Source organism: Pleurodeles waltl, chromosome 5 (assembly GCF_031143425.1).
Source record: "Pleurodeles waltl isolate 20211129_DDA chromosome 5, aPleWal1.hap1.20221129, whole genome shotgun sequence".
In the NCBI taxonomy this organism is placed as follows: Eukaryota; Metazoa; Chordata; class Amphibia; order Caudata; family Salamandridae; genus Pleurodeles; species Pleurodeles waltl.
Genome location: NC_090444.1, coordinates 1,810,891,952 through 1,810,905,196, shown reverse-complemented (window position 1 = coordinate 1,810,905,196; position 13,245 = coordinate 1,810,891,952). Strand labels below are relative to the sequence as shown.

The 13,245-nt window shown below is 46.8% G+C and overlaps 1 protein-coding gene across 5 annotated transcripts in view; it reads right to left on the bottom strand.

Annotated features, from left to right (window-relative positions):
• Nucleotides 1–13,245, bottom strand: part of LOC138296832 (beta-1,3-galactosyltransferase 2-like) — a 131,754-nt gene that overhangs the window by 46,412 nt on the left and 72,097 nt on the right. For 3 of the 5 annotated variants that reach the window (XM_069236295.1, XM_069236293.1, XM_069236294.1), the window contains exon 2: nucleotides 6,014–6,127. The gene's annotated coding sequence lies outside the window, so the exon portion shown is untranslated. Of the gene's footprint in view, nucleotides 1–72; nucleotides 207–6,013; nucleotides 6,128–13,245 lie in introns of all 5 variants that reach the window. The other 2 variants (XM_069236297.1, XM_069236298.1) reach the window with 2 other exon arrangements.

Below are 13,245 nucleotides of genomic sequence, written 5' to 3'. Positions count from 1 at the left end.
CACCCAGCCCTGTCTATAAAAGGCAGCCCCCGAGCCTCACCCAGTGCTTGTGCTCGTCTACCTCCCGCTTACCTGAGAACAGATCCCTCGGCGCTGGCACTCCTGCTCTCTACAGACTTTCATTGGCTTCAATGCGCGCAGCTGCTGGCTCTTCCTTCTTCTGGTTTCCGGTTCCTCCTTGCCTCAGCCTCTCTCCTACAAACAACCTGCAAAAGAGAAAGAAGACAAGGTTAGACTGATCAGTATCTCTTGCCAGCAACAAGTAAGTGCAAAACTTTTTATTACCTGAAGGAACTTTGACAACAATTTCTGGATTCGTGTGTGGACGGTTTGAAGCAAGATACCTTCCACGAACATTGTGATTCAGGCTCTTTGTTGCAAGAATACCTTGCGGAGCTTTGTGAAACAAACATTGTTTTTTTTTTATGGAACTTTTAAGAATCGAACAGTGGAAACCATTAACAGCAAGGCAAACAGTAAATCAAGGACTTGCACAAATTACATGCTGTATTTTGATGTAAAAGTACAGTATTTGTTTTCCAAAAGATTCTGGAGATATGGGAAAAGTGAGTCTGCTATTGGGAATTTAGGCTTTAGTTATATTAAGATGAATGTTTGATATTGGTAATTCTGATAACGGTATTTGTTTAATGTTTTAGAAGCTTTACAGTAATAGAAAGCACATCCCAGAGCAGTAACACATTCCAAACCTGGAAACTCGAGACCAGGATCCAAGAGGTACTTTTAGAAGAGAATTTCTAATAAATAAAGGGATAGTCAGGAACCCATTTAGGAATAGGTTGCACTTATCTGTTCTTTGTTTATGTTTCATTAGGCACCAGTTTCTACGGAAGTCAGAAAGGGCCGCAGATTTGTGCAGCACTTCAACAGTGGAAACGCAAGAACAGTGTTGTCTCTCTTTTTTTATTTTATCCACTTCCCCCCTACCCTTGAGCTTCTGTTCTTAGTGCACTGTGTTAAAAACTAGTGTGCTGGAACAAGCAGTTTCAGGGTGGGGTCGGATTGTCTTCAACCTCCATCAGAACTGAACAAGAACTCAGGTGAGCTGGGCTTTGACACCCTCCTGAATGCCCCCCTTGTGTCCCACCCTGTCACCTTGTCCACTTTGAACTGCCTTTGCTCCCCTTCCTATGGCCCCTTGGACACTGGACCTGTGCTATAAACAGACTGGAACAATACCCTGGACTTTCCTCAACCATCACCCCATTCAATTGCACTTTTCTATCAATTATTTTCACTTCAATAAACACCCCTGAACACAACTTGTGTAAAAGTGTTTTATGTGATGAAAATGAGCATATATGGAAACAGTCACAGCATGTGCAAATGATCTGAACACTGTGATAGCATGCATTGAATGTCCTGTATCTGTCTGTAGTCATCAATTCAGTACCCAATTGTTACATCACCAACATCTGCAAAATGAGAAGCCATGGGTGACAGTAAGTAGAGATGCAAAGGAAGTGAATGCCATCCTGCTACAGCCACACTAAAAACATCAATACTCAGAGGAATGGTCAGTTCACTGTCTCACCTGTGTGTCATTGGAAGTATTGACATATAACTGATGTTCTGTTGTCCTCATCCTCATCCTCTGCCTCCTCATCCTCACTGTTCTCAGGGTCCACTGCTGCCACAGGGGCATTTCCAGTCTCCTCATCATGCAGATAAGGCACATGTCGTCTGAGGGTTAGGTTGTGCAACATGCAGCATTCCACTACTATCTGGCAGACCTTCTCGGGTCAATAGCACAGGGATCCACCTGTTAGATGGAGGTATCTGAACCTGCCCCTTAGGAGGCCGAAGGTCCTTTCAATAATTCTCGTGGTTTGCCCATATGCTTCATTGTAAAGATTCTCAGCCCCTATCCTGGCATTCCTCACACAGGTCACGAGCCATGATAGGTTTGGGTAGCCAGAATCACCTGCAAGTATTGAGGGACAAACATTAGCCTTACACAATGGTATGGGATTAACACCAGAAGGCATACACTGACATACATTGGGTGGGGAGTCAGGCTCAACTATTTACCACACCCTGTGCCTCTGTAGTTGTGCCATCACATTTGGGATTCTGCTATTCCTCAGGACGAAGGCGTCATGCACCGACCCAGGATCCTTGAGTCGGTTTGCACCCTGTCCAAGTAGAGACCCTTATTCTAGTCAGGATAAGAGAGATACCCGCTCGGATAACCCCTGCTCACCCCCTTGGTAGCTTGGCACGAGCAGTCCGGCTTATCTCAGAAGCAATGTGTAAAGCATTTGCACATAACACAGTAACAGTGAAAACACTACAAAAGGACACCACACCAGTTTTAGAAAAATAGCCAATATTTATTTATGTATATAAAACAAGACCAAAACAGTAAAAATCCGACATACAGTAATAAAGATATACATTTCACCTGGGGCTATCACGGCGTCGTGATCAACAAAACCAACAGTTCAAACTGGCCGTGGCATCGTGGGTCAGCTACGGTGTCGGGAAGACTCACAAACAGTACCTTGGAATTGCAGGGTGTCGTGATCCTCGTGGTGAGCTCCAGAGAGCAGCGTCACTGGCATCGTGGTGTCGGTTCTGGAGTCGGTGCAGGAGTTGTCGGGCCCTTGAGGTCACAAACTCTGGGCTGATGAAGACTGGAGCGCTGGCGTGGATGGCATCGGGCTGCGGTGTGAAGCGGGATGATGCGACATGTGGTGCCCACAGGTCACAGTGCAGACAGCGGCTCGGCGAGTGCGTCCAGCAGCATTCATAAGACCAGGCCTGCAGTGTGAAGCGGGGCAGTATGACGTGTAGTGTCCACAGGTTACAGGCAGCGTCGCCATCGTTGCTGAAGCAATGTTGTCTGTAGGGCCAAGGCAGCGGGATGGGACGGTGCTTCATGACCCTCATGAGCGGTGTCCACAGACCACGGTGCAGGCAGGGATGCCTGGTGACGACACTAGAGTTGATGGAGTTGGTGTCGGTGGACCAGGACTGCGGTGCAGGATGGGATGATGCTTTGTGCTCCTCACGAGCGGTGTCCACAGGCCACGATGCAAGCAGCGGCATCAATTTCAGCAGGAGCATTGTCGTTGGGGATGCCCAGGCTGCGGTGTGAGCAAGGCGATGCCAGAGTGCAGGACCTACATGTCACAGTGCTAGCAGTGGCTCGGTGAAGTCGTCCGATGACGGCATTGGTGAGATCATGGTCGCGGATGGAAGCAGGGCAAAGCGACTCAGTGCGGTGTCTGCAGGTCACGGTGCAGACCAGCGGCATAATTGATAGCGTTGCAGTGGTTTTTCTTCTGTTGCAGCAAAAAACACACAGTTCCCAGTGCTGTAGGCAGATGAAACTGAAGTCTTTGATATCCCTGAGACTTCCAACAGCCGACAACATCTACTCCAAGCCCTTGAAGAACTTTCTCAAGCAGGATACACAGCCAAGTTCACCCTTTGCTCTCTTTTAAGGCAGAAGCAGCAACTGCAGGCCAAGCCAGCAACGTAGCACAGCAAAGGGACAGTACTCCTCCACCAGCTCTTCTCTTTGGCAGAGTTTCCTTTTGATTCCAGAAAGATTCTGCAATTCTCGGGTTTTGGGTCCACTACTTATACCATTTTCTGCGTTTGAAGTTGCCAAATTTCAAAGGAAAGTCTCAGTTGTTTGCAAGATCCTTCCTTGTCCGGGCCTGGCTCCAGACAGACTTCAGGGGGTTGGAGGCTGCATAGTATGAGGGCAGGCACAGTCCTTTCAGGTGTAAGTGACCATTCCTCCCTCCACTCTAGCTCAGATGGCTCACCAGGATATGCAGGCTACACCCCAGCTCCATTTGAGTCACTGTCTAGAGGAGAGGTGTGAACAGCCCAACTGTCAAACTGACCCAGACAGGGAATCCGCAAACAGTCATGGAATGGTTTAAGCAAGAAAATGCCTGCTTTCTAAAAGTGGCATTTTCAAACTAGCAATCTAAAAACCAATTTCACTAAAATATGTATTTTTAAATAGTGAGTTCAGAGACCCTAAACTCCACATTTCTATCTGCTCCCAAAGGGAATCTGCACTTTAATAATATTTAAAGGCAGCCCCTATGTTAACCTATGAGAAAGACAGGCCTTGCAACCGTGAAAAACAAATTTGGCAGGATTTCACTGTTAGGACATATAAAACACATTAGTATATGTCCTACTTTAAACATTCACAGCACCCTTCCCATGGGGCTACCTAGGGCCTACCTAAGGGTTGCCTTACATGTAAAAAAAGGGAAGGTTTAGGCCTGGCAAGTGGGTACACATGGCAAGTCGAAAAGGCAGTTGAAGACTGCACACACAGAAACTGCAGTGGCAGGTCTGAGCCATAGTTACAGGGCTACTAATGTGGATGGCACAACCAGAACTGCAAACACACTAGTAGCATTTGATTTACAGACCCTGGGCACCTCTAGTGCACTTTGCTAGGGACTTACCAGTAACTCAAATATGCCAGTCACGTATAAACCAATCAACAGTACAATTTATACAAGGAGCACTTGCACATTAGCACCGATTAGCAGTGGTAAAATGTGCAGAGACAATAAACCAGCAAAAACAGACCTGAAAAAATAGGAGGAAGAAGGCAAAAAGTCTGGGGATAACCCTGCAAAAAGGGCCATTTCCAACATGCTTCCATTTCCCCGTTAATGCTGACTATTAAATGCACAAGGCCTCTTAATATACCAGATTTGCAGAACTTTCAGATTAATCATACCCTCGTTATGCCAGTTCAAAAGCATCGCAGAACCACAGAAACAAATACAATCAATTATTTTTTAAAGTTTGTGTCTATTCCTATTGACTGCTTCATTATGTTTCTTTACTGCTTTTCGGTACGCATCACCTATGTGGGCTTCAATCTTGAGTCTCCCAACATTCCCAGTCTTGTCAGGTTTCCCATATGGATTCTCAAGTGTGCATGTTTGTTTATTTTATCTGACAAATGTTTCAAGTCTGTTACTCCTTTTTTGTCCAAAGAATGTCACCATCAAACAGCAAGCAGGGGAAGCAGAACAGAGAAGTTGTTGAAGTACTTGCTGTAAGCCAGTTAACTTTTTTGTACCAGACATTTGAGACTACGTCTGTAGATCTTCCCTCTCTCTTGGGCACTTTGTTGTAGTTTTAAGTCAGGCTAGTCAGGTCCTATTTGTTTTCTACAATTAGTTAATCTTCATGGCTCAGTCTAAGGAATGGCTTTGCAAATAGCTGCTCTACTGTACTCACAGTGTCCTACTAATATTAAAGATGCATGTCAATAATTAAAGTGCAATGTATTAGGTTTGCTGCAAAAACATGTTTGGTAAAAAAATGGTGCAGTTAAAACTTGTGAATTCCACTGCACCATTTTTTTTCAGGCCTCACTATATTGGAACGCCCCCTTGCATACATTATGCCTGACACAGGCATAACGTGGCATAAGTTACAAAGTGGCGCAATGCATGCATTGTGCCACTTTGTAAATATGGAGCTACGAAAATGCCTCCTTAATGCCACTTTTAAAAAAATACACTAATGTGGCGCAAGGAAGCACAAGGGGCTTGTAAATATGTTACGTAGCCTTTTAGCCAGCTGCTTGGTGGCCATACTGTTTTTTTTGAAGAACCTGAACCAGAGATATATCTCAAGCGATGGGCGAGTGCCTATAACAAGGCAAGGAGAGGGCCTTTAATAACTGGTATAGCCTGAGGCAGCGGCGGTACACAGCTACTTTTACATTCCACTGAAGGCAGAATGTTCTAAATTAAAAAGGGAGAAACAGAAAGACAAACATTGGGATGATGGAGCAGAAGGCTTACACAAGCCATTATTATCCCTGAGCCAATTCATTGTCTTCAATTGAGCTCTCAACACCCTAATCTTTAGTATTGATTGCACAGTTCCATGCTTCAAACAGGTACTGATCTCACCCCACCATGCTGACCACCGCACATACACAGCCCTTAACTATCGTGTAAAAATATATAGCATCAGTTAGTTTCCTCACCTTAAACGCTGGAGTTGTGTTGTGGCAGTGCAAGAGCATCAGAGGAGGTCGGGTTCTGTACCCTCCTCTTGTTCTTTGTTCAAAAATTAAAAGTTCATCAGGCTATAGCAGATGCTGAAAATAAAAATATTACAATATTAGTAACTACTCAAGGATGCTGCTGTAGCATTGCACACTGTCATTAACATATAGCCCATTTCCGTAGCAATTGCCCCTACATTTGTACAGAAAACTGTGCAGTAATTTCCACTGATAAAATTATAAAACAAACAAACGTGAAAATTAGGCTTCAGTCACACTTGAGAATTACCAAAAAGTATTTCATTTGTTCTTCCCTAACTGCTGATATATTTTGAACTCTTTGTACAATTTATTTGCAGGTATTTACACTATATTGAATTAAAAATGTTTTTGCGTCCTCCAGTCTTTCTCTTTTTTTGTGTATTTTTAATTTTTATTCAATAAAATTCCAAAACTAAACCCTTGTCTCTGTGGGTTAGCTTAACATCTAAAAGAAAAGAGCTGACATTATAAATGTTCTTCATAAATGATCCAAAAACATGGAGGGTTACATCATGCAAGCTCATTTGCGGAAGCTGTGTTCACTTGTGCAGGTAAAGTGAGCATTTGGCTGCACCATCTTCAACGTTAACCATCCGCCACTGTAGTTATATTCTTCAGCATGGGTGTCCAGGTAAATCAAGGTGAGCTGGAACATCACTGATATTCTGTATAGCCACATAGGATGAATCATGCAATTCATCTTATTGGAACTCATGTATGTTGTCAGTGTTTGTCCTAAAAATCTGGCATGAATCTGGCACTCCTAGAGGTTCACCACACATGATAACAAAACCTTATGTGGAATAGTGTGTGTCAGAAAATTATAGGAGATCTGAAAGTACTGGTTAGTAAATAACCTGTATATATCTCTCAGAATGTGAGCAACGAAGCCTAGGAGTTGACCAGCATTGAAGTAACCATTAAAATGCATTGACCAGGAGGCCTGGACCACTGGTCCTAGGCACACATGGAATAGCAGATGGTTAGATAAACTCTGGGGTAACAACAAATGAGTCCACCCAGCCTGGCTAGTTGCCTTCGTGTAACTTTGCAGAGGGGTGAATGGCAGCTACGGGCAATGAGATTCTGATGTACGTGTACACTAAGAACACTGATTTTTTGGAATGCTGAAGCCCTGTCTTACAAATGGTGGGGTGAGGTGTTAAAAAATGCTTCAAACTTTAATTAATGTCAAGAATTTGACGAAGCTAACAAAAATTCCATTATAACTCAATCTCTTGTCATCAGGTGCTCACTTACTTCCGTTTACTCATGTGTTGACTTTCAAACTGGATATCTGGTTTCTCTAGAGCAGTGGTTCTCAACCTTTTGACTTCTGTGGACCCCCGCTTTATCATTACTGGAGCCCGGGGACCCCCACTGAATCATTATTGAGATCCGGGGACCCCCAAATGAGATATAACTGAAAGCTGGGGATCTAATATGTTATTATTTAATTTTCTAAACAGTCGTGGACCACCTAAGGAGGCATCATGGACCCACAGGGATCCCCGGACAACAAGTTGGGAATCACTGCTCTAGAGAGTGCACCTGTGTACCTGCAACCCATAAATTATGAACAGCTGTGCATGCTGTAGGTAAGGGCATCCTATACACACTGGTAAAGACGCAGAACCGTGTCCACTTAAGGAACTTTCACACCACTTGAGTCAATGCTTTCATCACCTTTCTTTTGATGAGTCTGAAATAGTGAACTTTCATAGCCCATAAACTTGCAGCGACGACAGATAATTCATTAGGAAAAGTATAGCGGTGTGAAAAAAACTCACATTTGTAATCGTATCACTGAACATTTTTGCTGTTACTGTTCACCAATGTTTTTGTGCCCATTTCTATACTACACTGATACCTATGGCTGAGTCGACACAACAGGGGTTGAGCATGTGACCTAGAATCTGTGCATAATTCTGCAAGATGTACATTAGTCTACCACATTATATTACTTGTTAACCTCCAAGAAGAGAGAATAAATTACAACATTCTGGTGGGTTTGGAGTGTAACTTACTTGCTCTTGTTGTGCTGACTAGTATTTAAACTTGGGAAGGCGAGCAGGTGCTTATCTCTTCTCACTCTCTCTTATGGTGGTTGAGTGTAATCATTAAATGCACATTTCACACATATGGTCCCACGTTTCAAACACACAACCTCATTTCACCATAGACCCAAGTGTTCACACACACATATTGGTGTTATGTACATTCCCTTCTGTTGTATATACTGACCTCTTCCTTTTGCAGACTTACAGGCTCCTTTCTCAAACACAAGCACAGGTGCACACAAACTTAACATGAACAACAAACACAAAACTTAGGCCCTTACTATGACATTGGCGGTAAATACCGCTTACCGCCATGCTGACTGCCGCAAACATACCGCCGCCGTAGCGGACACAAGTCCGCCAGCCCAAAGGTCAGTGATAAACTGGCGGTATCAAAACCCACACCGTTACGCCAGCAGAACTATGCCCACGCATTATGACGCTCAAAATACACACAACCTAACAAAACAACACCACACTGGACAATTAGAATAACACACACCTGACACACATACACACACCACACCCACACCACTATCAAACCCACACCCACATTACCCACAACCCTTTACGAATACAAATAATTGCCACAAGAGAGATAGCAAGACCACAGACAAGACCACAGACACACACCACCATCACCTATACACCATCCACGCACCTTACATCACACACCCCAACACATCGCCTCACACACCCACACCACTCACACTACATCCATGGCACCACAACGACACCCCAGGTTCTCAGAGGAGGAGCTAAGGGTCATGGTGGAGGAAATCATCCGGGTAGAGACACAGCTATTCAGATCACAGGTGCAGCAGACATCCATTGCCAGGAAGATGGAGCTATGGCAGAGAATCGTGGACAGGGTCAACGCTGTGGGACAGCACCCCAGAACAAGGGATAACATCAGGAAGAGGTGGAACGACCTATTGGGAAAGGTGCGTTCCACAGCAGCAAGACACCAAATAGCTGTACAGAGGACTGGCGGTGGACCCCCACCTCCTATCCCACAACTAACAACATGGGAGGAGCAAGTCTTGGCAATCATGCATCCTGAGGGCCTGGCAGGAGTAGCAGGAGGACTGGACTCTGGTACGTCAACTCTTTATATAAATCAAATCTCTATTACTATCAACCCCCCTACCTGTTTGCCATCACAAACCCCCACCCTTACCCTCACTTCATCACTCCACCACCTCACATACACCCCACCATCACAACCCACCCCTCCCAATACCAAGCCCTGCATGTAACACCAATGCACAGACCACCATCACAGACCTGCATGGACACCCATCACTAAAGCATGCACACTAGAGAGAATCACCTAGCCCACCAAATACCTACTCACACAAGGCAAAGCTGCCAGGGCAATAACAACCATAGAGGGCAACACACCCATGCACAAAACAACACACACAGAAACAATAACGCTGCATTTACATTCCCACAGGGTCCCCCACTCAACATCACCAGAGAGAAGGTGCCAGCAACATCCAATCCACCCCCAGAAGAGGCCCACAATGATGACAGCAGCTCTGGACGCCTAGATCTGGATGACCAACCTGGCCCATCAGGAATCTCCAGACGGTCGGTAACCCAGGTACAGTCCCATACCACCACAGAGCCTCCTCCCTCAGGAAACACCAGCACAGTACCCACCCAGCAGGCCCATACCTCCGTCCCCAGGACACGTCAATCAGCAGTGTGTCCACCACTACAGGGACCCCAGGCCACACCACAAACACATGACAATTAAGATCCTGGGGTCAGTGGCAGTGGGCACACGGTTCAGGGGATAGAGGCACAGGACAACCGGGAAGCTGGGAGGACTTCTGTGCGACAGGGGGAGGACAGGCCCAGGGAACTGACTCTCCAGGAGGCGCTCACCAACATCCTGGGAGCATACCACCATTCCCAGGAGATGATGGGCCAGATACTGGACAAGTTACAGGAGACCCAGCAGCTGCAGGAGGGACAGTACCTGAGGATCAGGGAGGACTTGAAGGACATCAACACCACCCTGGTCACCATTGCAGGGGTGCTGGCAGACATGGCCAACACCATGAGAGAGGCAGTGGCACACCAGCGGGCCCCTGACACTAGCCAAACCGATAAGCAGCCTTCCACCTCCGCTGCCGCTAGTGGACAGGAGGCCCGTCACAAGAACAACAGGCCACCAGCACCCCACCTCCTGCAGAAGGAGAACCTCCCCGGAAATGGTCCCTGCGATCCAGGAAGAAGCCAAAGACTATTGCTAAGACCCCCGCCAGTAAGACCCTCCTGATTGTCACCCTTGTGTCCCACTCTGTCACCCTGTCCACCTTGAACTGCCATTGCCCCACTTCCTATGTCCCCTTGGACAATGCACCTGTGATCTACATAGACTGGACTCTATCCTGGATATTCCTCCACCATCACCTCAGCCCATTGCACATCCCCCTCTACTTATTAGCACTTAAATAAAAACCATTTGAATAAATACAAGTATGGAGTCTGTCAAATGATTGAACTATGTATTTGTTTAACAAGCTTAAAACACCTCAGTACAACTGTACAGTAATGTATACAAAGGAATGACCAGTAGTTGGCTGCACTCAACACACCAGGAGCGATAGTGGGGCACAAATATCTGAAAATAGAGATGCCAAAGGGTACAGTGAGTGGCCATTGAAGTGGGAAAATCAGCCTGCCAGTGACAATGTCAAACACAAAACTGTCAATGTAAAGTGAATTTACAGTGTCTTACCTGTGTGTCATTGGAAGTATTGTATTATTGCACTTCTGCTGTCCTCATCCTCATCCTCTGCCTCCTCAGCTTCACTGTCCATAGGGTCCACTGCTGCCACACGCCCATCTCCAGCCTCATCCTCCTGCAGAAAAGGCACCTGGCGACGTAAGGCAAGGTTGTGCAACATACAGCATGCCACGATTATCTGGCACAGCTTCTTGGGTGAGTAGTACAGGGATCCACCTGATAGATGAAGGCAACGAAACCTGGCCGTCAGGAGGCCGAATGTCCTTCCTATTATTCTTCTTGTTCACCATGTGCCTCATTGTAACGTTCCTCTGCCCTTGTCCTGGGATTCCTCACAGGGGTCAGTAGCCATGAGAGGTTGGGGTAACCAGACTAAATATCGAGGGACAACTGTTAGCCACACACTAACCCTTAGGGCCCACACCATACACCAACACCTACTGGGTGGGAAGCAGGGCTCGCCTATTAGCCACACCCGGTGCCTCTAGAGTTGAGCCATCACATATGGGATGCTGTTATTCCTTGGGATAAAGGCATCATGCACAGACCCAGGATACTTTGCATTGACATGGGAGATGTACTGGTCCGCCAGGCACACTATCTGCACATTCATGGAGTGAAAGCTCTTTTGATTTCTGAACACCTGTTTATTTCTCCGGCCCCTCCGGGGGGGGGGAGACAAATGCAATATGTGTACCATCTATTGCCCCAATAATGTTGGGGATATGTCCCATTGCATAGAAATCAGCTTTCAATGTGGCCAAATCCTCCACCTGGATGAAAAGGATGTAGCTGTGCATGTGTTTAATCAGGGCAAACAACACTCTGGTCAGCACTATTGAGAACATTGTCTGTGACATTCCTGCTGCCAACCCCACTGTCACTTGGACGGAGCCAGTTGCCAGGAAATGGAGCACTGATAGGACTTGCACAAGAGGGGGGATCCCAGTGGGCTGCCAGATAGCAGATATCAGGTCAGGTTCCAATTGGGCACACAGCTCTGTGATTTTGGCCCTGTCCAGTCTATAGGTGAGGATAATGTGCCTGTCTTCCATTGATACCAAGTCCACCAGGGGCCTGTACTCGGGGGATGTCTCCATCTCCTATTCATCCGCAGCAGTGGCAATCTAGGGGGCAAACAGTGAGCAGCTGGTTAGTATTCCATATTTCCAAACACTACACTGCATTTCATGTTGTGACTGTAACAGTATATTGTTTGGTAGGCCCAAATGGTGACTATGGGGGTGATTCTAACCCTGGCGGTCGGTGTTAAAGCGGCGGCCAACCCGCCAACAGGCTGGCGGTAAAAAAAATGGGATTCTGAGACTAGCGGGAACCGCCAACACAGACAGCCACCTTAACACTCCGACCGCCACGGCGGTACAAACAAACAGCGCGGCGGTCACCGCCAACAGACAGGCGGCAGACAATGTACCGCCCACACTATTCCAACTCACCAATACGCCACCTTTTCCGGGGCGGGAGCACCGCCGATAAAAACACGGCGGAAACAGACTATGGACGGGAAAACGCTCACCACTACGCACTCCAGGAGGAAGGAGGACAGCATGGAACCCGAATTAAACATCCTACCTGCTCTCGTCTACCTTCTCATCTACCACGAGTACGAAGTCCGGCGCAGACGACAACGGTGAGTACTGCACCTACGACACACGGGAGGGGGAGGACGAAAGGTTACGGGCACACACATATGCGACCCCCCCACCCCCCCAACTATGTACTCACCAATGCAGAGCACCAAGTCACAGTGACACCACCCAAACACCCCTGAAAAATGCTAGGACATAATCAAATTTGGAATAAATATTTATGTACCAAAAAGCTCCAGAAAATTATCGTACAACCATGAAAGATATTCACAACAAAACTAATGACATACACATCAGTGTATAACTGAAGTACCAAGTCCTGCACATCCTACAAATTCAGCATGTCCGTGGGCCAAAGTCTTGAGAAATAAGGGCAAAGCCCACACAGGAGACCTGAGTCCTTTGGAGAGAACACTGCAGGGGCATCAGATGTAAAAACTACAGGCACCTCAGGGGGAAGGGAAGGGGGGGGCACCACAGCCACATGAGTCCACGACGCCAGATCCACGAGGAGCCACCATGCCCACTGGACCATCCTGGGGAGTGCAAAGCCACAGTCTCTCAATGTCTCTACAGTGGGTGGGCTGCCCACTGGACCATCCTGGGGAGTGCAAAGCCACAGTCTCTCAATGTCTCTACAGTGGGTGGGCTGCCCACTGGACCATCCTGGGGAGTGCAAAGCCACAGTCCATCAGGTGGATGACAGTCTCCACTGGTCAAGGAGGAGGCATGGTG